This window comes from Nasonia vitripennis, chromosome 1 (genome assembly GCF_009193385.2).
Source record: "Nasonia vitripennis strain AsymCx chromosome 1, Nvit_psr_1.1, whole genome shotgun sequence".
Lineage (NCBI taxonomy): Eukaryota > Metazoa > Arthropoda > Insecta > Hymenoptera > Pteromalidae > Nasonia > Nasonia vitripennis.
The window spans coordinates 15,837,999-15,865,010 of NC_045757.1; positions in this window are offsets into that span (position 1 = coordinate 15,837,999).

Sequence of the window (27,012 nt, forward strand, 5' to 3'; positions counted from 1 at the left end):
CTATGTAACCTACACTCTCGCCTTTACGGCATTATATGCTCGCTTCGCATTAGACTCCATGAAGCAATCCGGAGCTATGATCTCGAGGCTCGCGAGTTTACGACTTTATAATAATCGGTCCTGCGGTCGCGAGTAGGCTGCATACGAAGGTGCATATCGCCCCGACAATGCGAGCGATGATCCTCGTCGGAAGCTGCGGTGAAAAGCCGAGCAGGATTCCCGGTATAGAAACACAATGCGCTCGCGCCATTAGTCGATTATGTAAAATCGCGTTTGGATTGCGTGTGGTCAATTATATTATGTTAAGTAGAGCGTCGAGAGTCAGCTCTCTCTCTCTCTCTCTCTCTCTCTCTCTCTCTCTCTCTCTCTCTCTCTCTTTCTCAGAGGGTGACGTATCGACTCTTGAGATCAGCTGCTGCTCAGCTTCTTCCACTTGGTCCTTGTGTCTGTTTGTGCACGTTGTATACACAGTGGAAGAAGCAGAAGAAGAAGCGATTCTCCTCGCCTCCGGTTTAATAACGCTTTGTGTATACGCCTCGGCATATTAGGTTTATGCTAATGCCGAGGATGCTCTCCTCTCTCTCGCGATATTCGATTCGATCTCTTCCTTTGTGCAGCGCGAGAAAGAGAGCGCGAACGTCGAGATCTAATCTGTCTATTGGCTCTCTCTCTCTCTCTCTCTCGCTCGCTCGCTCTCTTCGGGAGTATTGTTGAGTGTCATCCAGGCCACGTGGGCTGCGCGTATAAAGAGAGAAAGAGAGAGAGAGAGAGGTAGTCGATCCTTTATTTTAATTAACCGGCTTATCCGATTGGAGTATGCATTATGTCACTCATGAATGCCAAGCGCGGTATAAAAGTTTTTCCGGGAGGGAAATGCATCGCTTATGCGCATGCTAATGCGCCTGCTGCATCTCTCGTTTTTCGGTAGCTGCGTATGTAGACTCGTTTGATTTGCCCGTTCTTCGCCTCGCTCTGCTTCGGCACATGCAAATGGATTTCCCGTGCGAATAAATCGAACGTATATGAAACCAACCGATGAAAACCTTGTTCCTCGACAAAGAGAGCTATGATGCACACACACACATCGTCTTGACCTGTCTGACTATCCGCTTCCTCGCGACCGATGCGCGTTTTGCATGCGACGCAGCGCGTGTAGGAGGCGTCACGAAGAATAAAGAAGCCGAGGGAGTCTCGGCCGAAATGATATTCACCGCACACGCCCATAACTCATCGCTGCAGCCTAAGAAGCCGCCGCCACCGTCGCCGCGTCGAGGTCCTACTATGTAAATTTTTTCTTTCGAGATATGATTATGTGTTTATTCAATATATGCGAGCAGAAGCAGCGGCGGCGGCGGTAGTGTGTATTTTGGGAGGGAAGCTGATGGATTCATTTTTTCTCGAGAGCGAGAGAGGCCCATGGGAACGTCTCGCTTGATAACGAGGCAAAATTAATTATGCTAATGCGAATAAAATGGGATGGACGTCGATACTCGGGATGTGTATACTGAGCGGACGTTAAAGCCGGGGAACTCAACAAGATCACACGCGCGCGCGAAAGCTGAGGCCGTCTCTCGGCGGAATTTACGAGTTTCCAAAAGCTATTTAATAGAGATCATAATTCTCGGGACGAAAAGACGCTCTCGATACTCGTCCGTCTGTCTCCGCAAATGAGCGATTTGGAGTCGAACCTGTTTTTGTCACCGCGTAGATTACACACGCACAGCGGAGGAAAAAAATGCAGCGGCGAGCAAGTCTCTTTCTCACGAGGCGGCAGGTAGGTAAATCTCGACGAATTTACGCGCGACGAGCGGAGCGTATAAAATTAGCATATAATGGCGTCAGGCCCGCGGGCGCGTGTGCGAGTCCTCGTAAAAGCTCGATCGTGTGTGCCCGGGAGAGAGAGAGAGAGAGAGAGAGAGAGAACGCGTGTCGCGATGTGTGTTGCGAGCTTATCGATATGATCACCGATATGCTTCGAGCGGCGAGATATACTTTTTTCTACTGCTGCTGCTGCTCTGGAAGAGGTGATCTACATAATATACGTGGATACCGGATTGTTTAGTGTATAGGTTTAGCGCTGGGAAGAATCAACTTTCGATTCCGATTCTAGTTTTTTTTTAGCAGGACGAATATTTGAGAAAGGTCAAGTTTGGCAAAAGATTTAGAAACTTGATTTTTCAATCGTATACGTAGAAGTTTTAAAATACCACACTCGATCAACTTCCATCGGTATACCTATAGACGTTTCTCAAGAAGACTTTTCACGGAACTCAAAAGCACTTAATTCAATTCCCAATGGATATCGACAGAGCGCTTCACACGCATCAGACACAACAAACAAAAATCACGCCAATAATCCCTCGAAAAGCATTTCTCTCACTCTCTCTCTCTCACTCTCTCTCTCACTCTCTCTCTCTCTCTCTCTCTCTCTCTCTCTCTCTCTCTCTCTCTCTCTCTCTCTCGAGTCGTCCCGCTAACAAAAGTGATTTATGAACCCACGTCCAGCGCTGCGTCAAACATGACCGGCTTCTCGCACCTTTTTCTCGACGCATCCCAAAAACAATCGGCGCGATTTCGGCCCGTCATGGTGAGCCTATACAAAACAGACGGCACACACACACGCATGCGGCCACTCGTCGCGGAAATAGGTGCTCCTCGGGTAGGCGAGAGAGGAATAGATAGTTAACGGGCGAGAAAACGGAAGGTGAGAGGTAATAATTGCCGGGTCGCCTAATGGAAGCTTAAAGACCCGCCGAGCGTGTGTAGGCACTGTGGATTTTTCGGTGTGCGAGGATGAGCTCCAGGTGTGGTTTCACTTTTTTCGACGCGACTCTAATCGCTCGGGGGCTCGATATTTTTCAATTCGTCATTGTTGCGCGAGTGTACAGTGAGTTTGGCTTTTTAGCGCGAGAGTGAGCAATTCGCTTTGTCGAAAGCGGATGGTTTTGGCTTGGGCAACGCGCATTTTTTGCATCGGCGGAGGATGTTGCTCAACCGCGTCAAAATAAATCGAAATTAATAAACCTGTCGGAAGGGAATGTTCCGAGCTCCACACACGTCCTCGCGCGCATGTTGAACAACCTCCTCGACAACGCTGCGCCTGTCAAAAATCATCGCACCGATCGCCGGCAGCAATAAAAAAAGAGGACAGCAGCACGCAACGGAGCAGCTGAATCATACGTGTGCAGCGCGACGGCATACCTCCACGCGCACACATCAGGTATATAATGTGCACCGCGCATACGTACTTATGCTTATAAGTCGCGCGATGCGTTAATGACGCGTGCAGCGGAGAGTCGTCGCGGCGAGCATCGAACTCGTTAACTCGGCCGCTCTTTATCGCGGCGTAATTTCATCTAAAGTATCGCCGCGAACACTCCTCTCCTGGAAAACGGGTGTGCGTGCGCGTGTGGAGAGGGACAATCATCTGGAGAGTCGAGGTGATATTTCGACAAACGACACTGCGGGCACGTACGGCTCGTTATTCTTTTATTTCGCCGCGTATGTGCTTTATTTTTTTTGGGTTATGGTTGTTCCGGGAAGAAGAGCGAAGGCACCTGCTCCGAGTTTGCGGGGTTATGGCTGTACGTGGGTGTATTCCGTTATTGTCCCGCGACATGTCGGAACGTAATTTCGAAATCAAGTAGTATTGCGGACCTTATAAAATCGAAGCTCTACAGAGTTTTGTTGAAAACTGTTGAAAGTCAAGCATCAACTAAATTTCGATTGAACTCTCCGTACGTTTCTGGACGGCGAAGATAGGTGGCGCATTGGCGTTCTCCCATTTCCCTCTTCGCTATCTGCAGAGCCACTGCATTTATACTTGTGCCAAAACTGCCTTTCGTTGCGCCTGCTTGGGCCGCTCGTGCTGTTGTCATAGCAAAATCTATTGACATTGCGATCATACGGCACATTCTACTGATCGGTTAAACCATTTAACTTGCTCAAAAACCAACTCGAAAATTTATAGTCTCGCATCCTAATACCCGAATTAATAGACTTTTCTCTTCGCCTCGTGTCACCTCGATCCTCTCTCAAAGCTCGCCGCTTGTCACCCGACGTATAAATCCCAGCGTATACGAGTCTCCTCTTCCGCGATCGGCTTAATTAACGCCCGACACGTCTTCGAAGTTCCAAGAAAATCCAGGAGAGATGGAAAAAGAGAGAAAAAAGTAAAATTACGAGGCTCGTAAAAAATCCGAAATTTCCCTTTTTCGTATAGGTACACACTATACGAATTTTGTCCACATCGGGCTTCGGCTTCGTCGTCGCCGCCGCGCCGTCTATCTCGATTCTCGGAAGCGGCCCTGGACATTCTTTTCGGCGGAGCCCCTTCCTAATCTTAATGGCTCGTGTCGCGCTGATTACCCGGCTTGTTTACATTCGCTTGGGCCGCTCGCTCGCTCGCTCGCGCGATCTCTCGGAATCTTGAATTTCGGCCTCTCTCGTTTTCGTCGGCGGGCTGGCTTATACAAGTGTTACTTTTCGTTCGTTCGTTCGAGAGAGGATCAGCGAGAGATCGGCTATCTTCCTCCTATACACAGCCGCTGCCGCTGCGCTTATCGATTCGCATTGCATTCGTGATTCGGTAAATTCTTCCTGACTCGACTCGACGTTCGACCGCTCAATCATCATCGACTCGCGTGTTTATTATCAAATACGCATTGGGTAATCGCGCGTTGATGTCGGTGACACTCGAGGTAATTACACGCGTGTTTCGCGATATTTTCCGCATGTCGATCGACCATGTTGCGCTTAACGAGCGTCGACGTTTTCAGCGAGCTCTGATTTTTGTACGGCAACGATTTGATTACAAAGTACATCGAAGCTGTAGAGCGCTAAAATCGAAAACTGTTGCTGAAAACCGGCATGAAAATCAAGAAACCAACTTTCCCGCCGTCTCTCTCTCTCTCTCTCTCTCTCTCTCTCTCTCTCTCCTCGAAACGAAAGCCGCGCAGCTAGCTGCAGCAGTCATCGTCCGAAGAAAGTGTAAAACGCAGCGGCGCAATTCGCAAAGGCATTTTTTCTACACAGCCGAGCTCGACCTCAAATTATCGCTCGCGCACACACACCCTTGCACGTAGTTTTCTACATACACACATACAGCTGACTGCAGCCGAGAGTCGTGCTATATACCTTCCGACGGGCAACAGCTGCTTCACGGTTCGCGCGCGCAGAAGAAAGAGAGAGTCGGCCGTCGGGTGAAACTTCATTTTGATTCAGCCGAGAACTTGCATTTTTTTTCCCTCTAATTGCCGCTTCGCACGAAATTTCCTTTCGATCGACTCTGCATTGGTGTCTGTTCATCTATCTTCTCTTAGACTACTATACCTCGAGGATATGTATAAGTGTTTGGTTTATTTGAATATAATCTCGCATGCAAGCGCTTGATTTTATTCACTGCGGCGATGGCTCAGCTCCTCTATATGTACGGCATCGTGAAAAGTGAAATTAGAAACTGATTTTAATGAGATGCGGGATTTAATTGCGCTGTTATTGTACAGATGTGCAGTTTTATATCGTAGCCGATCGATGGAGTACTCGAGTTGTGCGTAAAAATGATGTATATAGTTTCCATTTCACGCAAGCAGCGGGCATTAAGGATTTCAAAACCGCTAATAAATCTCGGCCGATGTAATAAATACATAACGTCGTACACAAGCGGCGATAAATCATTTAGCAATATAATATTTTCTTTTTCTTCTCGCCGCGAAATTAATGGATTTTATTACACTGACAGCGCTGCGCGTGAACCATAATAAAATACAATTTGATTATAATTTCCCGCCGCCGAAGCATTTTAATAAATAGTTTTCTTAGCCGCTCATGAGCGCGATAATTACGTTGTTAAAAATCGCCGGCTGATTCATACCTACGCGTGTGTACGAACGTCAATCTGCCCGAGAGAAATCCGCATCGAAACGCAAATCCCCCGAAAGAATTCGCGCAACAATAAACAGCGAGAATCGCCTCGGTAATTTGCCATTAATGAACCCCCTCGGCTGCAGCGCAAACAACAGCAAAAAATCTCGAAAACCGTCCAATCCAAAATTAATTGATCGCAATCGCACTATCCCACGTACATACGCGCATACCAGTATACGTATACACATTATTTATCTCTCTCGCATTAAAAAGCCCTCTTCCAAGTACAACAACTCGCACGCGCGCACGTGCGCGAGATTATCGGAGGGCCGCGAAAAAATATCCTCTCTCTCAGCGATGCACCTTTCCACGTAGTCACCTCCTCCCTCTCGATACATCGAATCGCGCTCGCTCTAAAACGAGGCCTGCTGCTGCTGCTGCAGTGGAGAAACATAATCTCGACTCTGTGTGTGTGCATACACACTCCCTTCGGCTGCGCATCACTGCTCGGTCTGCGGCTCGTCGACAATACTCCACTCGCCGGGGTAACGAATAGCCTTTTATATTATATTTTATCATCAACGGCGGCGGCCGCGCTGCAAGCGCAAAAATAAAAGAAGAGAGTATCAGAGAGAGAGAGAGAGAGAGAGAGAGAGAGAGAGAGAGAGAGAGAGAGAAAGAGAGAAAGAGAGAGAGAGAGGTTTATTATTTCGTTTCGAACGCTCGCGCGGCCGTCTTGTTAGCGCGGCCAATCGGGACCGAGCTCTCACGGACGCCCCGCGAGTTGTCGGCCAATCGCCGAGCGAGCAGGGCATCGCGTGTCGAGCGAGAACCTCCTCCTACACGCGCTCGCTCGCGACTTTGCTAAGAGCGAGAGAAAGAGAGACTATATATATATATATATATATATAAGTGCATACTGTTGCCGTGTGCTTCCTTTTGTCTGCACCAGCACAGAGAGCTTGCTCGGTTACTTGCACGCGCTGTGGCTCTATACACTTGTAGCGATGTTGCTCTTTGTCTCCACTGATGACAGGCTCCTCGAGCGAGCGCAGAGGCCGTTTGAATTTCCCGCGCGCGCGCTCGCTTTTCGGGCGAGGCGCGAAAATTCAAACTGCCCGACGACGAGTGCTGTTATTAACATATCGTTCGCTTGTGTGCAAAGGCTGATTTTCGTCATTATATAACGTTGCTCGTCGGCAGGTGTCGTAAAATTCTTGCAGATCGATCGGCTATAATCTTAGTACTCTGCACCCGATCCATCATCGCGTCTGCACGAGTTTATAAAAATCCGCTCAATTCAGGAAGTCGCACTACCGATTCGTTCGAGCTGCACATCCGCGGCATAATGAACCGCGCGCGTATATTGACCGGTCAATATCTCCGCAGCATCATTGACTAATTAGCCGCGGCGTGAGAGAGATCGCCCGCATCGCCGTTTCGTTTATAATTTATGACAATAAAACGACGCGTGCATTTTACGCTTTGGCTCTCGCGCGAGAGCGCACATACACGTTGGCAAACGACAGTTTAATAAGGCGCGTAAAATTCTAGAGTGAATTTGTAGCGATCGCGCGCGATTACTCGTTTTTCCCGCTCCTGATGAGTGATATAATTTCCCGGGCATTGGCAGCGCGCGATCTTATCCCGTCGATTTGTTAATTAGCGAATCGAGAGATTTACGGGCGCGGCGATTTTCACGGCGATTCGAATCGCGCCTGTAACGGGGATTCAAAGCTGGAAAATATTATATCGATATAAAAATGACGCGTAATTGCGCTAATTTATGCGAGTCGCGCTTAACTTTATCGTGGACTCTATCGTCTTTTCCCTTCGCTCGTATGACGTGACAATAACAAAGAGCAACTGGGAATTCTGAAACATAATGCAATTAAGGCGATTTATGCAATCCGGCGGGATAATTAAAAGTATCGCTATTTCGTGCCCCCCGTGGATCGGAGTGTCTCACAGAAACACTCGAACAGCAGAGTGCAGCAGCAACAGCAGCAGCAGAGCAGCTACGAGAAGAAAAGAAATAAAGAAGACGAAGAAGAAGAAGGTAGAGCGTGAGGTGGCTTATTCCGACGGCGGTAAATCGTTTCATGCGCTCGTTCGGAGATCGTGGAAGACGATTCTCTGAATCGGTTGACACCTCGCGCGAGCGGTGATGTATGGTCGCACAGCGAGTACTTGTTAATTCAGTGGCGTTAGTTCCGCGGCACGCCGCGAGGGACTCAGAGAGGCTAATGGCTCTCTGCTGAACCTAGCGCGAGCTTCCAATGACCGAGTGCTGCACCTATACTTGTATATTGTACTTTGCACCTTCTGCTCGCCACGAGCTTTGTTCCTCTCTGTGAGCTCGTCCTCCTGATGCTTTCTGTGTGAGGGAAAATTTCAATCGAGTAACGTTGCTCCTCAAAGTTCATACTCGGTCGAAGAGCAGGTTAAAATAAACTTGGCCTTGATTCTGGAAGCAAATCGCTTTGTTACTCGCATATAAGTTATACACGCCGAAGTGAACGACGACACAGCATAACGACGGCTTTTCGGGAATTAAATCGTGTAAGCGCGGCGTAGAAGGCACAACGTGTTTCTTAGAAAGCGATTAGCATAATTCCAAGGAAATCATCTCCCACACTGATCGGCACGCTCTCCCCCCTCGACTCCGTATTTTTTCTCTAAAACCGTGAGCCGGGAATATTTTTCACGAGGAATACACTACTTCACATGTCGGAGCTCGATCGTTAAACAATATCTTTATCGACGTGGATAAAAATTAAATGTCGCTCCTCTTTAAAATTTGGCGCGCGAAGTGTGTATCAAGATCGCAATTATTCGGACCCGAGAAAATTTACGATCTTAACCGCTTTATTTCGGGCTCGTCTTATTCCGCGTTCTTATCACGCGTGATCTGAGATTGTTACTGCAAAATAGCGCGCGACTTCTATAAATATTATATAGTGAAACGAGCTGTTGAAGTTTGTTGCTGTTTGAAAAATACTCGACGGTAATCAATTTATGGCACGAATTGAATCAAGAACCCCGAGCGAGTACTTATAAACCGCGCGCACTAGAAATTAACTGCATTCCGAACGGTTCGTCTCGGCTCGAGGCTCGAATACCTAAGGAGCAATTCGAGTCGCTGCGCTTTTCCCCCCGTTGGCTCGTATGAGTATAAGTAGACGCGGAGGCATGATTGAAATTCGTTCGGCGTTCGATATAATTTTCGTTTAAACGCGCGGCGAGGGAACGCGGAAAAATGATCACGTATGTGGCCGAGTGTTTACGACGACAGCGAGAAATTCGTACTGTTGTGCGCGTTTCGTGTGCGTCTGTGTATATTATAGCCGGCCGTGACCGTAATTTCGTATGCGCCGTGGAGTTGGGCATTATGTCACCGGAGACAAGGATCTTCGAACTCGCGTTGAATCGTCAACCCTTTGAGGCTGGATTTTGAGTGCGTTTCTTCGAATATTCATATGATCTTTTTTTTTAAGTTTTTTTCATAGATTCGCGTCCTGTGCGACTTTTTGCCGTGGGATGAAATTGGGATGGAGTGATTGCATTCATCATAATAATTATACAGAAGTGTGGCAAAAACTACCTTCTTGGGCCAGTCTTATATTGCTATAACTACGATTCAGTCTACACACCTAGTGCAATTTAATCTAAAAAAAGTAAATAAAGCGTAAATTTTCCTCCGCACTGTCAACCTCGTAAAATCCTTTCTCTGCGCAAGCTATGATATCGCCAACGTACAATCCCTCCCGCTCAATTTTCACTCGCCGCCGCGATGCATAAAGAATCAGCAGCGAAACACAACACACAAACAGTAGTCCAGCCTTTTACAACCCCCATAAAAAAAAATCCCAGCAGTTTCGCTCGGCTCACCCCTCCCGTTCGATAGTGCTCGTAAAAAATTAATCGCCCCCTCGTAAAAAGCGCGCGATTCCATAGCTGCGCGCGCGCACACACACAGGCATTTCTCGAGAGCCATAATAGAGGCGGTAGCTCGGCTTTCCCGCGGCCGTTCCGCGAAACGACGGAATTGCGGAGGCCGATCGTGCCGCTGAAATCATGCGATGTATGTACAGAGAGGGCCGCCGCCGCGAATATCTTCAATCTCTACGAACACCTAATTACGAGTGCGCTATCGGGGATGTGCGATCAGCCATGAATCTATACCATTTAACCGGGAGAGAGAGAGAGAGAGAGAGAGAGAGAGAGAGGTCTGCATGCACGTGTCCGTGTGTGTGTGTCTGTGAGGCCATGGCTGCAGCGGACGAGAGTAAGTAATTTGGAATGCATTAAAGCTCCGCGAGCGAGCGCGCGGCCCGATTTACTGCTATTGTTTTTCACTCACTTTGCGCGCGCGCGCGCTGCACTCGTTCGTTCGCGCGAATCGATCATTCGGGGATTTTCGAGAGATTGCCAGCTGGATTGGATTGTTTTGCCGAGAGTTTTAATCGATGGCTCCGCGCGTGCTGCAGCCGCTCTCGGTTTATATAGTTTGTTGAAATGATTTTATGTATGGCTTTTCGCATCGTTATTGCACACGGCTCTGTGTACGCGGCGGATTAATCTACTTTTACCGCTTTTCGATGGAGAAAGAGTCGAAAGCGAAGTTCTGGGGGAAAAAACGTCGATAACTCGCGCCATCAGATACGATTCTCCCTCTTTCAAAGAGAAATCAAACTATAATTCACATTATTCTTCGTCGGAATATAAAAAGAAACCATAATTCCCTCCGACCTAATTGCGTTCCCAGCTCGAATGCGCGGACGACTCACGACAAGCTGTCCGGCGGCCAACCTACCCTTGGCTTCTTTCCTCGATTTTCTCCTGCGCATACGATTCCAATCCACGTACACACGTACGTATTATACACGGCACAAAGCAAACCGCTAAAGTGTACAACGCCTCGCGTCGCGTGACTCCTTGTCAACTCGCGCACGGGATATTCCATCGCGTCGGACGTATAAAACGGCCGATGAATTAATGAGGACATTTTTTTTCGAACGCCGCGTGCGAGGGCTGTTTTATATTTCGCTGCTGCCAGCGGCGGCTAGCTTTTTCTCTCTTTCTCTGCTGGGCCGATTAATATTCGCGATAAGGGCGGGTCACGCGTCAAGCAATTACGCTTTGAGAATCGGCCCGAGAGAGCTCGTTTGCGCGCTCGTGTGTATGTGTGTATATGTACGTGTGAGCATGAACTTTTTAATTTATTCGTGAAAAATGTGGAGCGCGCGCTGTGTCTCGGAAAGGGCTATAAATTACGGCGTATTTTATTGCCCTACGGAGCTGCTGGATGTGTACACGTGAAGGAGTATATTCGCGCGGGAAATTCGCTTCGAACTGATGTCGTGTAAAAGTATGTGTCGTCGGAAATTTCAATTACTCCAGCCTCGCGTAAATATTAATGACCGCATATACGCATCGTCATAATCGTCAGCCGCAACCCTCCCGAAAAAAGAAGGAACTTAAACGTCGCCAAAGTCGCGTACAAGCGCCAGCCGCGCATAACGAGCGCGTAAAAAGTCAGTCCGTCTCGCAGCCGGCCCTTCTCTGCATAGCGACACCTCGCGCGCATCACGCGACTGTATATACTCGCGCGTTAATTCCCGAAATGCGTACACGGCGCGGAGAGACCGGATGCGATGCGCCCGGCCGATAAGATATAGCATGACTGCGCTTGCAGTCCCGCCGCGCGAAGGCGGGGAGAGTCGAAAATGTATTCCGCGACGCGAGGGTATACACGTTGTTAACGAGTTTGCCGCCGGACACGGAAAAATTTTGGGGATGATGATGACGCATGTGTGTGTGTGTGTGTGTGTGTGCGAGACGCACACCTGCCGCCCGACATCGATTTTCCGAGTCGTAATAAAGCGTTTTTTTTAATCGACTTGAAGATTAAATAAGAAATAAGTCGCAAAGCTGTACGAGTAATAAATAAACGTTTATCGCGCTGCGTCACGCGTCAATCGGCGACAAGAAAACCCTGCGGAGAAATCCATCATTCGGTTAAAGGCAATTAAGTTTGATTTTTTATTAATTAATCCGCACGCGAGACCCTAATTTCAGAAATCTCACGATTATTATTTCATCTTTGGTTCGCGGTGTCGCTTTCGCATGAATCATGATACACTTGCTACGATAAAAGCTGCAGGGAAAGCATATTCACACACGTGTTACAATCGCGCATTAAGAAAATAAACGCCTAATCAATCATAAGGAGAGTCTGAGACATTTAAATATCGCCTGCGAGTGCGGTCGCACGAATGCGAGCCGATTCACGCAATTACGTGTGCGTTGCTCGAATTTCAGTTTGCGGAAGAAATGTATTATTTAATGCTTTGCCTGCGGACGTATCAAGAACAACCTATTTACTCGCTGAAGTAGTATGTATTAGGACTTGATGAATAATGAATAATGAGCTGGCTATAATAGTGGTGAGAAAGAAGAAAAACACGCTACCTTACCAAATAAATATTTGTCACTATTTTTGGAATTCAGGTACAAATGAAAACGTAATGACGCAGATAAAGCCTCTACTCGACGATAAGTAGAAACAGCCGAGCGTGGCAAGCCGCACGTGTGCTTCATTCGACGTGCTTGTATACATCTATTTAATGAAACACACGTTCCTCATTGCCGGGCAAAATTACTCTATTTCGTAATCACTCGAGATCTAACACGTGTCCATTCGAAGCAAAAATACCAGTTTTGCAAAGGCACGCGGCTTATCTAAGCCCCTATAACCAGAAATTCTGTCCATTTCATCAGTGAGAGCCTTTAAAGAATCATTTCCATCCATTACAAACTGGAAACCTTCCAAAATCGGACTTTCATCTTCCCCGAGAGGAGATCGCCGGCATAATTATACATGAGCTACTCGGAAAGCCTGTCGCGCAAACACACCGGGAATTAGTATTTTAGAAGCATTTAACGCATACGTACACACATCTCGGAAACAAAAAACTCGTTCTCTTCTCTCTCGCGCGGGGAGAGATTATATAAAAAGAAACTCATAGCTCGCGGCGTCGCACGCGCCGGTATACATTACAGTATTATAATGTACACATACATCCATCGTCTGCGGCCGACGATAAAAATTGTTAAGCGGCCGAAAAAAGAGCACGTACATGTGTGCGAGTCTTTTTCCGAAAATCTCGGCTCCGCATCTAATCGATCGAAAAGGAGAGAAGCACACGCGCAAGTTCATTTGAGTCTCATCTGGTGCTTTCATCGGATGAAGTCTGTGTGTGTGAGCTGGGTATCACACGCTCGGAAAGGGCTTAAGAGGTACACGTAGCTAATGAGATCTCTATCGGGATGGAAATCTGATAGGGGCTTATTGTTTTTGGATCGCCGTGCAGTTGGTAGCAGGTTGAGTTAAGCTGTACACGGCTTAATTTTCTTTGCGCTGCCATAACTCGTTAATTGGCTGCTTATTTGCAGAAATTCAACACGCGAATGAACAATGACATAAGAAATATGAAAACGCCTATGTGCCACCTATCTTCGCTAGACAGAAACTAATAATAGTAAGCAGGAAAGTTCGAGCATAAATTGTAGACGATTTTGTAGTGGATATCAAAAATTATAAAAATTCATGTTTCTATTTGTTATATTCGTTTTACAAATTTTTGTTAAATCATCTGCAAGAAGAGTCAACTATTTCTCCTATGAAAACTGCAATTCTACCCTCCTCTCATAAAACAAAGCCATCACCTCTCACCGCCGAGAAGAAAGAGAGAGACTCATCGTGTATATACCCCAGCGCATCAGTTGCGTAAATCCGCGTGTCGTAATTGAAATGTGTTACTCGTGAGCCGAGCGAGTTGCGAGCAAGCAACCCTCACAGTCCGGAATAATGGAATTCTGGTCACAGCCGCGCGCATATAGCGGCGATACAAGCCGCGAGAGATGCCTATCGGCTGCAGCGGCAGACGCCTCAGCGCGAGAGCGCATGTGTCACCACGGCGGCGGCTGCTATCATCTTCCGTACACTTTATGCGCTCACCTCTCGAGCGACGCGAGACTATTTTTCTCTATTTCTTCTGGTTTTATTTCTTACTTTTCCGAGATCATCTCGATTCGGAATGGCTTTTTAATCTGTAAGTGGGCATACTAGGATGTGCCGACGATACGGGATCTCGCGTTGTGCATAGCGTGTGACCGTTTTCTCACGAGAGTTCGTTAGTAGGATTTTATATCTGCTCGGTTGATCAAAATATTAAAGTAAAAGCATATTTAAGAATCAGAATCTATCGCTAGAAAGTATCGTCCCGAGCGGCGCAATCAGCCGGGTAGAGCACAACGCGCAACGATATAATTAAATTTAAAATGCACGAGCTCGTATCGCCCAACAAAAGACAAAAAAGAAGCTCCATCTCTCGCGGACTCGAAATAACAGGCCTCTACAATAGCCTCGATAGCATCTCCCGAAATTGAATCTCCCGGCGACGAAATTAAGAAACACTCTGTCTCCGGACTTTTATCAAAGTGAAAGCGTTGCGACACATCCCTGCGACGAAGAAGAAAGGTAGCAGCGACAACCTCGACGACAAAAGCCTGATCCGCATCAGATATGATGCGAGATCACGTCCCGCGCGCACACATTTCTCTCACTCCCGAAGTTTTATGGTTTTCGAATCCATAACGGTTGATAAAGCGATCGCGCATACGAGTCGAGTCCTCTCTCTCTCTCTCTCTCTCTCTCTCTCTCTCTCTCTCCCTCTCTCTCTCTCTCTCTCTCTCTCTCTCTCTCTCTCTCTCGAAAAAAAGGAGAAACGAGAAGACCAAACGAAAATCTCTGCGCGCGCAATGTGGCCGAGGTCGTAAATACGCGTCGCGTACGCGCGAGAATCTCCGGAGAAAATTCTCCCGACGTATGTGTGTCTTTCTCTCTTTCTCGGTTCCCCGAATAAAAGCTGAGAAAGAGCAACGTTGTACACATATACCCCGGGGCACCTCCTGCACGGAATTTCAATGTCGCGAGCGCGCAGGTACGATCGTCGTTTTTTTTCCCCTAGGCGTAAGGCGAGACTTCTCTCCTCTCTGACTCTCTCTGGCTGTGCTGCCTCTCGTGGAATTCGTTTGCGCGGGCCGAATCTCCCTCGTGACCCGGGGATGCTTTATGCGACGACCCCTACTCGACGCATTGCAATGCGAGCGAAGAGAGGATCAGAGGATAAACAAAGGCGGCCTGCAGTCTCGCGGGTGCTGTCGCTTATATGTGCGGTTATCGCGCGACTCACCGCGCTACTGCTCAGCTTTTTCGATTTATGTGGATTATAGACGCATTTCTATACCATATCCGCTGTAGATCGCCGCCGAGATAGGTATATAAGACGTGACAATGTAACGACCGAAATTATGCAACCTCAGCCCGGCTCGCACTTCCCCCGCGGCGCAAGCCTCTAAATCCCGCAAAAACTGCAGTCCCGAAATAACTCTCTCACGAGCCGCGGCCCAAGAGCTGAGAAAAAAAGAGACGCGTCCCGGCAGTTTGCGTCGCGCGCGCACGAGAAGGAGCCCACACGAAAATATTAATCAGCCGCGGTCAGGAGGAGCGCGGATGCGTCGCGATTAGCATAGATTCCGAGCCGTCTGCGCTGACTCAGGTATATATATATGTGTGTGTGTGTGTGTGTGTATATATATATATAGAGAGCCGCGTGCGTTGACCCATTTGTCTCGGCTCCTCTGATGCATCAGCTCATCATTTTCGTACCCTCGCGCGCCCGCGAGATTTAGATGCTTGTCTCGCGCTGATAATCTGACGATATTTTCTCCTTGTTTGCCGCTGTTGCTTCGAGATTTGGCTTTCTTTTTGCTTGTATTTGGCTTGTGGGTTTCCGGATTGCGGAGATGACGAGGAGCTCGCCGAGGATTATTTATGTGGGAATTTTGGGCCGCTCGGGTTGATCGATCGGGATTGTTTGTATAATTTTTAATTGGCGCGTCTCCCCAGCAAAGGAAAAAGTCGGGAGGATCGCAGTTATCTTTGGAAGCTTGCGCTGGAACGCATGTCCCCGGGTTGTTCGACCATTTGCTCGCTTCCCGTGTGGTCCCGCGATGTTCCATTGTTTCGCCCAGAGAGCCAGAATCCCGTCGTCGTCGCCGTCGTCGTCTCGAAAGATCGTATTCAAATTCACTCTCTTTCTTCTTGTGCGTGTAGCCCGGCAAGCAAAGCCAGGCCGGATAAAATATTCGCAGCAAAAGAGTAGCAGTCCGAGAGGGAGAGGCTTAATTGCGATCAAACGCGATCTCGGATTCCAGCGACCGGTGGCCGTGGTAGCTACGTCTTTTTAACCTCGTCCCAGCTTTCTCTCCCTCGCTCTGCTCGTTTTATTTTCCTGCGATCTTCTCAGTTTCGTTCGTCCCCCTCCTCCCGCTTGGCCGTGTCCTAACTCCTGTTTATCCTGTTACAATGAGATGTATCGACCTGTTTCGCTCCGCGCGCGCGCTCCGAGAGGGAGTCCCAGAGGATTATTTAATTAGCCCTGAACGTTGCGTCTCTTGGCTGTCGCCGGAGGAAAAGAGAGCCTCCACCTACCGCGCGCGCGCGTCTTTCCGTATATACTGATGCACACTCGGTCTACGAAATTCTGCAGCTTCCCATTGTTCCGGAGAGAGGTCCGAGGAAGGAAGGTGCAGGCCTTCGCTGTCCGGAGAAAGGACGCTCATTACTCAGGGTGGACTCGAGGGCAATTAAATATCAATGCCCTGGCTTTTGGGTGGCTCGTTACGTCTATCTAGCAAACAAACGCGAAACGCAGTGCGTGACTAGTAACCTCGCATACTTGCACGCGCTTTCCTCAGGCACATCGCGACAAGATCGCGTCTTTGCGCGCAAGCGGCGCATAAGAGTATCCCCGCTCATACTCTCGGAGCGAGTGCGGTAACTGGAAACGAAATCTCTCTTCCGGGTTTCTGCGCGCGGGGCCGATTGAAGCCGCGGCCGAGAAAAAAGCGTCCTGGGAACCAACCTTCCTTCTCTCCTCCAGACGCTTTCTCGCTCATCGTCTCGTCCGCGACGATAAGACCCCGCGAGTGCGTGACTCTCGCGTACGTGTCCTTTAATTCCTCCCTCTCGTGGTCGTGTTGGTGTCGTTGTGTCTCGTTGTTGCGGTGAATAGATTAGGCGAGAAAGTTTAATTATACACTAAGCGAGAGCTTGCAGGTGGATCGATCGTGACTTTTACGAAAACGATCGAACCGCCAATTATAATACGGAAAGAACGAACGGACATTCCTATAAACAAGCCGGGAGACACCGATTCCTCGGCTTTTACAAGGAAAGGCAAGATCGGCGCATATTTCACCGAAAAACAAGCGTACACGCTTATAGCCGAATATGAGAGAAGGAGAGATAAGCCTTGTCGTATATAGTAATGACGCGGGTTTAGAGAATCTCCATCGACCCGTCGTGTCGTCGGTGTAACACGAAACCCAATCCGCTCTATCTCTTCGGGACGATTAAAAATAATCGACGACACGTCCATACGTACTTAATACACGCAATTTTGACAGATATCCCAACGAGCTCGACTCAACGCATTCGCGCGCGGCCGCGTATTTCATTAATTACGGGATAATTACAGCTCGCGAGAGGCGCGCCCGTTTCATTATGATCCTCCTCTCCGATTGGTCGTTTCTCTCCCTCACACACACACACACAAACATACACACATGGACAGGGACTCGTACCTCTTGAGAGAAGAGACGTCTTCCTCGCTCTCTCTCTCCACCTTTTTCACTCGCTGGCTCTCTCTCTCTCTCTCTCTCTCTCTCTCTCTCTCTCTCTCGCGCGCGCGCGCGAGGAGCAATTATTTCTGGCGCGTTTTCTCGCGCCTCCGAGACCCCTTTATCTCGACGCGCGATCCGAGCCCAGCGCTAAACTGGCCGGTAATCGGAATCGGTTTGCTCGATCATCGCTTTTTCTCCTTCTCTCTTGCTCTCTCTCTCTCTCTCTCTCCCTCTCTCTCTCTCTCCCTCTCTCTCTCTCTCCCTCTCTCTCTCTCTCTCTCTCTCTCTCTCTCTCTCTCTTTCTCGCGCACCAACACCAACAGTGTGTGTATAATATTTGTGTGTCCGTGTGTACCTCTGCGGGTAACGTTTGGCGAATGCAATCATTACATCGGGGCCCGACGCTTTCGACTACTACCGTTAACGCTAAGTGGCTGTGTGCATCGGGCTCCTCCTCTAGTTTTAAATGGAGAGAACTGCGCACCACGCCTAGCGTGAGATCGAGTTTAATCGCGTGCGATGGTCTATTTGTATTCGAGAGATTTTCATAATCGATATTAAAAATATAGGTATAATGTATAGAGCGACGTCGAGAGGTTGATCCGTGGGGTTAAACCAATCGACTGGATATTAATGGAAATCGGCGAGCAGATGTTGTTCAGGAGCTTGCGTAAATCGTATCATAACGCGAGAGAGATCGGTTTATACACCGTTGCTTTCTAGCCAATCAGAATTTTTCGAAACCTTCCCGAGAGAAATTCGGTAGTCCCTCGCTCGCGCATACCCCATACGTATAACCGCGTCGCCAAGATCCGCGACGTCTCTTGCAACGCCCGCGCTGCACACGATCTTTTGTGAAATCGATATACCCGCGCGCAGAGCAGCAGCAGCGGGGAGATGCTATCGGGGCGGATCCAACACGTGTAACGAACTACCGCCCCGTCTCTTTCTCTCTCTCTCTCTCTCTCTCTCTCTCTCTCTCTCTCTCTCTTTCTATAGAGTCTGCGTATACCTATATAGGTACGTCGTACACCTCTCCGCATATACCTGAATCTATACCGCCTTGGATTTATATTCTCTCGGACAATCGTCGTATATGTGTCTTCGTCGCGCGCGCGTGGGTAGACCGAGCCAATGAAAATTCAATATGCGAGAGAAATTCTCACGCGGTTTGTTTGTTTTATTTATATCCCGAGCACCGCGGTGCGTATAACAATTAAGCCGTCAGCTGGATGGATCAGATCGAGAAAATACGCGATAAATCATCCTTCAGAGCTGTACCTCCTGGTTATAATAGAAGAAGCAGCACAAAGCAACCCCATCAACAATCCCCTCCTCCTATACTCTATGCGACTGGCTCTCCTTTTCACCTCGGCGGGTAATTCATCCTGTCGACTTCGCCTCTAAAAGAAAAAACATGCGCCCTTAGCGCCAGCCCTCTCTTTCTGTATACACAACCAGACACACGCACACACGTGACGGACGGGGATAGGTTTCGGGTTCGCGGGGTGGTCCTCGCGTCAGAAGAAAGAGCTGGGACCACGACGCGGATGCGACGATGATGCGAGACGCCGCGAAATCCAGCGAGGGAAGGACACGTACGGCGAGCAGAAGGAAGAAGGAGAGAGAGAGACAGAGAGAGGACAACTCATGCGGAATCGTTAACGAGCCGAGAGCGGACACCCGAAAGGATGGATGGATCGCTCGTTTCACTTGTTCGACGGCGGACGATTGCACACGGCTCTCGCGGCATGGGAAAGTATATACGACGATTCTCGCGCTCGCGCAGTGGACAAAAGGAACGAGAGGAGAACACCTTTTTCGGTGGCGGCGGTGTATAGAAGGATATGCAGCGTATTTACGCGGAGGGACGGACTGAGCTATAGAGTGAGCTTGTCAATTACAAGGGAGGTGCACACAAGGAGAGATCTCTGCGGTAATGGCGCTCGCGAGCGCGGGAATACCGCGGCGTGTTTAAAAATATCCGCAGAACTCGTGGGAATGAGGGAATAATCGATGATCCGGATGGAATTTTTCGAGAGTGTGTATTTTCCGAAATAAAATGACAGCGCGGCGTATCTCGCTTCGAGAACAAAAAGTCACTATGGGCGCATTGTTTCGCATTGTGTTTAATCGCACCATATCCACACGCGCGCCCACAACCCCCATCTCGCACTGCGCGCACATATACCCTCGCATTCATCCGCGCAGTCGATGCATGAAGCACGCGGTGCACTATCCACAGCAGCAAAGCTACTCCATTCGTTCGCCATCGCTGCAGTGCAGGAATGCAGCTCGAGCGCGCAATCGTGGCAATCAATCGACGCCGCCGTCGCGAGAAAGAGCCGCGCGTACACTTGGGTGTGTGTGTGTGTGTGTGTGTGTGTGTGTAGGTGCCTCGCGCAGTAGTGCAGCGCTACCGTCTTTCTTCTCTTCCGCGCGGCTGCACTGCATAGAGAGAGAGAGAAAGAGAGAGAGAGGGAGCCTTTCGATATTTGATCTGATATCGGTCGCGCGCGCGCAGATCTATCGTGTCGAGTCACCCTCTGCTGCAGCGGCCGCGCTGGATACTTGCGCGGATATGTAAGGGACAGGTTGCGCCGACGACTAATGGCGGGGATGCCAAAAAGCTGTGGGCAGGGGAATCCGAGAGTGAGCGAGAGAAGCGTGTGTGGTTCTGGGAAGATCGCGGAGAGTTGATGATCGATCGCGATGCGTGCACAGTGAGTCGAGCTTTGATCTCTGGGGAGACTATAGCTACACGATGGTGCGCAGGTGTATATTGTGAAGGTTTGATTACTCAAAAATTAGTGTACCACTCAGTACAAGGAAAATGAAAAACCGTTCGATTGTCCGGAGAAGGGAGTAACACACAAGACTCGGCTGGCAGCATCGATCAGTCTCGATACCCCATCACTCGCAGCCGTAAAACACACGAATTCCAAACAATAGCCCAATACATCATCCCAGCCGGAGATCGAGCAGCCAAGCATCGGCATCGACCCGAATCATTCCCCAAACTTTTTCAATTCGATTAGCTGTATTATACACACGGACACAGGCGCACAATACACGCAGCATCTCTCGCTCTTTTTTTCGTACCATATAGCGCGACCGTACGTCAAGTCAAAGTCACGAGGCGCGCGCGATGACGCGCAGATTCTCTCTCTCCGTCCCAGTCTCTCTTGTGCCATGCGGGGGGGGGGGGATATATCACGGCTCGGCACATACACAGAATGCAGCGCGCTCGCGCACAGGTGAGTCACTCGAATGAAACTTATAAACGTGTACCTATCCCAGGAGAGACGTCATCTTCGCTCTCGCTCACTCTTGTGTCCGTCGTGCTGGTCCTCTTCCGCGAGACGACGTCGTGTGAAGGTATTTTTTCACAGGAGAGAGAGCGTGTCTCTCTCTCTCTCTCTCTCTCTACTATATATATATACATCCACGCTGGCTCTGGGTCAGTGCGTTCACCTGCAATTACGGGCGATTTATTGGCCAGGAAGCGCCGTAAATAATAGGAAAAAACTGCTGCGAGAGGAGCTTTCGACGACGGGTCGGCGGCTTCCTAGAAGATGCTGCTCCGCGCGGCCGAATAAATTTGTGAGAATTCACGAAACTTTATTGCTGAGTCACAACGTAGTCCAAATTATTTTTGTAAAAACACGCTGTATTACATGCAATCGCTCTTCTTCGATTCCGAGAAATCCAGTCGAGTCCCAAGCGATTACGCTCACCTGCACACTGCGCAGCATGAAAAGAGCACCGCGCACCGCGCATCATCCGCATTATACCTAGAAGTCAACAAACTCCGAACGACGCCCGTGTGTAACGAGCGCGAGAAACTTATATATATATATATATATATATATATATATATATATATATATATATATATTATACGCATGTGCGCGCGCTGCGGACATTGTCTCGAGGTGATCGATCATTTCTCCGCCTCTCGGATCGACTCGCTGCTTGCACCCTTGACCTTGAAATTCCAAAAGCTACTTTTTACGCTCAGCTGTGGTCGTTATATGTTACGCGTGTTGTATATGCGTATATAATACAGAGCGAGAGAGGAGGAGGAGGAGGAGGAGAGTATGATGTACGCGAGGAAGCTTCGGAGAGGACAGTTCACGAAAGATCGATCGGCTACCGCTGCGACTCCGTTGCGCCGTTTTCGAAGGAGAACGTATTATGGTTCAGAAGCTGTCTCACGCTTCGTATAGCTTGTGTATATGCAGGATGAATGAGCGGGGTCGACGCCAAATGGAAGCAGAGGCCCCTATGTGTGGCGTAACTTTCTTTCGCTGCACCTTGTGCGCCTTGATATCTTAAAATGTGCGATCTAGCTCTTTATTGATATCGTATCGTAACCAAAACGATTTTTGAATGAATAATGCTTCGAGTTCCCGGTAAAACAGTGAGAGAACGTTGCTGCAGAAGTGAAAAAAAAAGATCGTCTTGCGTGCGTGTAAGCTGCAGCAGCAGAAGGCTACACACGATATCGAATAACCCGGGCCGTGGACGCCGAGTCACCTCGCTGCAACAAATGTTTCTCCCACAATGTATATAAGATCCGTGCCATGGAGAGCGGATCGATCCATCACGGGCGCAATGCTGCAGCGGGAAAACCCGTTTTCGGCGAGGACCGAGTCTCTTGGCGAGATATGCGTATATAACTCGGGCACAGCGGCTACTGTTTTTCAGTGCGAACTGCTCGGTATGTGTGTACGGACTGCGGCGAGAGAGAGAGAGAGAGAGAGAGAGAGAGAGAGAGAGAGAGAGAGAGAGAAAGCGATGATTATGCAAGTGGGTGAGAATATAACGTGGGCGAAATGAATTTGGTGCCGCGGCGGATTTATTGCCGGGCTCGCAGGTGTGCAGTTGGGCTAAATGTCTGGCATTTATTTGACTTGCGAGCTGCGCGTTTTTAATAAGGAATCCCTGCGTCCCTTGCGGAGTTGCCTTAATATAAGAATGATTCTTCCTGTGTATTAAAGCCATACAGAAAAAGTGAAAATCTTAAATGATGTATGAAATGAAATTTTAGTACATTTATGGACAAAACTCTGGTTACAAGAGAATTCTTAACGAATCGCAACAATTTTTCGCTAGAAATACTCGAAAATAGTTGTACTTTACGTAGGAATTACAGAAATTTTGATTTCTTGAACCATAAATGATGACAAGTTATTTTATGGCAAATCACGATACCCTATGTATTTTTCGACAAAAAGCTTTGGAATCCATAATTTTCATGCAATTCTTGCAAAAAATTTATTTAGTGCTCATAAACATATTTACTGTAAGTAGGAATAGCGGAAATTTTGATGTTCTTGAACCATTTGCAGAAGCGTGATTTATGTGTGTCGGCTCTATAATGTGCGATAGGTAATATTTAGCGGTCGCAGGATAACGAAATTTCCGCAATTCCTGCGTAAAGTACAACTATTTTCGAGTACTCCTACCGAAAAATTGTTACGATTTGTTAAGAATTCCCTTGTAACAAGAGTTTTGTCCATGAATATACCAAAATTTCCCACTGTGCGGCTTGTCGACTATAGTAAACTTTGCAAAGTGGATTCGGCAATTACAATTGTCTGTTGAAACTGCATCGTTTTTTAAAATAATTAAAGAACGATGCCTTCACACATCCAGCAGAAAGCCAAAACTTAGATCAGATGCGCGCCTTATATTAACGAGGGAGATTAAAGAACAGCAATGCGACACCTATCTTCGCCGGCTAAAAGCTCTGATAAAGGAAAGGCCAAAACTGTTTTGCCTTATAACTCTACCATACCGTGAACTTATTGCAATAGATCAGTTTTCTCGCCGAGTTTGATAAGGAACATAAACAATAATCGTTATTTTGCATTCTGGCGAAAATCGAATTCGCCGAACGCGCGAATATACTTTCCGAGAAGATCAGCGATACCTGTATGGAATAGGACTGCGCGTGCGAGACTGGTATAGCCTGTCGGCGTATATAGAATTCACAGGGCCGATGGATATCGCTCTCGCCCTGCTGCTGCATGTTCGATCACTCGCAGACTGTGTGCTGCCGTTGTTGTACGACGCATCAGCGGCGTTGGCTCCTTCATTACGACTAAATCGGCTGGCGTGATTTCCTTCGCGAAGCTAAGAACTCTCGTTGTATATATAAAAGTGAAGCGAAAAATAATAATGAAAGTAATCGCGTTTTGTAACGGTGCGCTATTAGTATCGTTTGTAGTCGTTATTACAAGAATGACTATGAATACGTCGAATCTCATTATGCCCCGCGGGGGACATATAACGCTGGGCGGCGCCTCTCGGCGCTCTCTTAAACGCTCAAATTACAACCGGCCGAACATCCCGGCGCCCAAATGAGAAACTCTTCGGCCGCCACAGCAGCAGCAGCACTTTTTTCTCCGAGCTTTGCTTGCGCCCGTCGCTGCAGATATATTGTAATGGTATTGCATCACGGAGGCGAGTATTATACGTGTGCGCATGGACGAGAAGGACTCGATTAAATTGATGCGGCGTACAACGGAGGCGCGAGACTCGCGAGGAGGTGGCTGACAAAATTGCACCGGGATTCGTGGAGGCAATGCCGTACACGAGCACAAACGATGCATTGTGCGGATTTGACGGTGTGATTTATCAAGAAAAATCGGTCGCATTCCTCGGGCTTGCGGGATTGGTTAACACAATATGCAGCCGCGTGACGAACGCGTGCATGAATTGAGAGCTTGTTTATGCTTCTGCAGAACTAGTTCCAATATTCTACCTGCAATTGTTCGATCATGACTAAAACGCAGCTTCGCCACGTTTACATATCAGACCGAATGGTCAGCGAATTAAATTAACTTCATAACGAGCCGCCGCAGCTGTCATCCGGACGATAAAAACCTTCCCAGCACGCACCACGCAGTCTCTCGAGGAATCTATCGTAGGTAGCACCGAAGGTGAGGCACCTCCCGCACAAGTGTAATCCTTCGATCGGAGCCGAGGACGCGCAGCGCACATAACCGCGAGAACGAATAAAGGATACACATCGAGCCGAGGATCGGGAATCGCTCGAGACGCGATAAGGTCGATATAATATAAGCGCCTGTAAACTCTCGCTCATGCCTGTGCACACACGCGGGAAGGGAACGAACGAGTGGTCCAGCGCTCGCGTCTCTCTCTCTCTCTCTCTCTCTCTCTCTCTCTCTCTCTCTCTCTCTCTCTCTCTCGCTCGCTCCTTTAACAAGGGACCCCCGCGGCCGAACTAATTCTCCCGAATGACTCGCCCGAGCATACTATAGCCTCCCCGCGGGGCCGTTTGAAACAATGCGCGCCCGCGGCGCGCGCGATCCTCTCTGGGTTAGAGTAAAAGAGCCAGAGAGAGAAAGAGAGGAGATGGGTAGTGGAAATATTCGCCGAATCACTGCGCGAGCCGCGATCGCGAGAGTCCGGGGATATTGCGCGCTGTATATGTGCGTGTGTTGAATGCGCGGCGGGGTCATTTTGCTTTTCGATATTGTGGAGATTCGAGCGAAATCGGAAGGTGATCACTGAATTTCACGAAGCAGGCCAATGAATCGGATTTTCTTTAGATATACAAGCGATTTAAATAGACTGTGCTTCTACAAAATATAGTATAAGTGGCTCGAGTAGGTCCGTCAAGGCGATTTTGACATAGGGCACCGGTATTTATGTACTGGACTCGCAGATAGTGATGAAGGGTATAGAAAAGTGTCTCCGCGCCACCTACATTCTCTTGTCGGAGACACGGAGCCCAAGCGGGAGAGAGAGGGCCAGTTTAAAGCTGCTTTACGCGTGAATCGAAATTAAGTTTTATATGTATTTACTTTTATATCGAGTATCGAATTATCAACTAACTATTGTAGATCGATCAACAACTTTGACGCGAGACATTCGAAGTATTTTATTCAGACTATAAAATCGCTGCGAACAAATTTTCACCATAGGGAGGTCCAACTGGATATCAGCCAGGGGCACATCGACACATCGATTCTGACGCGCGCGCATAAGAGATAAAAAGGAATCGGCCGAGAGAAAAAAGGTAAAAAGCACATAAAGACAGCCACTCGCGCGCCCGGTATATATTGAGCTAATGGCCGCGCCTGCCCCTTGTAATTACCATTGTTCGGACGTGAGCGAGGCGAGCGCGCGCGCGCGCGAGCCGACTTTAAATGGAACGAGAGCTGGGGAAAAAAAGAAAGGATTGCGCGCTGCCCGTCGGTAAATTCGATGTATTTACAGAAGTTTATTAGGGACGCCGCTATCGGATATGCTATTCAGATCTGCTAATTCATGCGTTAATGGATTGCGGATTTGCCGTTATAGCCGCTTTTTTTCACAGTGTTTTTTTGTTTTGTAAAAACCGCAACCTTTTGGCGAAACGATATTTAAATTGTTTTTTCACTTTGGATCCTTAGAGAGACCAGCGCGTATACATTACGCCTCCATTATCAAGTTACTTTCTTTGAATATAACAAAAGTGCTAGAAAGCGGGAGAGAAGCGATAACCCGTTCTCAAAAATGAATGTTGTGATTCGCCTATGAATTTCTCCGCTGTAGGTCGAAAACTATTACAGAGCTCTTTTCTTCCGATCAACGTTATATTCATTCGGCGCATTGTCAACACACGCGTTACATGTAGTCCGCAACAATACACAAGCCTCAGAGGCGTGAAGATCGAAACTTCATTCGGATTAGCGCAATCTCCGCAGTATCTCTGTAACAATGAAAATTTCATTATCGTATCCCTTACTGACGAAATAATCCATCGGCCGAAAACGAGAGCGCGCTCTCGGAAATTTCTCTCTCGCTCGCTCCAAAAGAGCCGCGTATTACGACGACAATAACAATATATCCTTCGTGCCTATACACAGCGGAGAGCTGATCCAGCGAGAGAGAATTAAGGCGACGCTGTAATCGTGTTGGATTACTGCGGAGATATGATTCCCGAGGCAGAAACCCATTATAAACTTTTAATTGGCCTTTTTTCTCTTTCCCTCTTGGTCTCTCTTCATCCTTCTCTCTTATACACATTATACAGAGTCGAGAGAGCGAGTTGAAAAGGAAAATGAAGAATTCATCCTTGGCTCCTTGGCAGCGCAGAGCTCATCAGAAATCGGGTCACCGATCCTCTACTCTTAGGAGGCTTTCGCAGTTCGATCTCTCTCTCTCTCTCTCTCTCTCTCTCTCTCTCTCTCTCTCTCTCTCTCTCTCTCTCTCTCTCTCTCTCTCTCGGAGGCACGGAGCATTGGTAATCAAACTTCTCGACGCCTTGCGCGGCTTTGCAGCTCTCTCGATGAAAGATGAAAGACCGTCGGGTGACTCGACGCTTTCGGTCCACCTACGATCGATCGCGCTTCGTAATCGTATTATTAGCTGTGG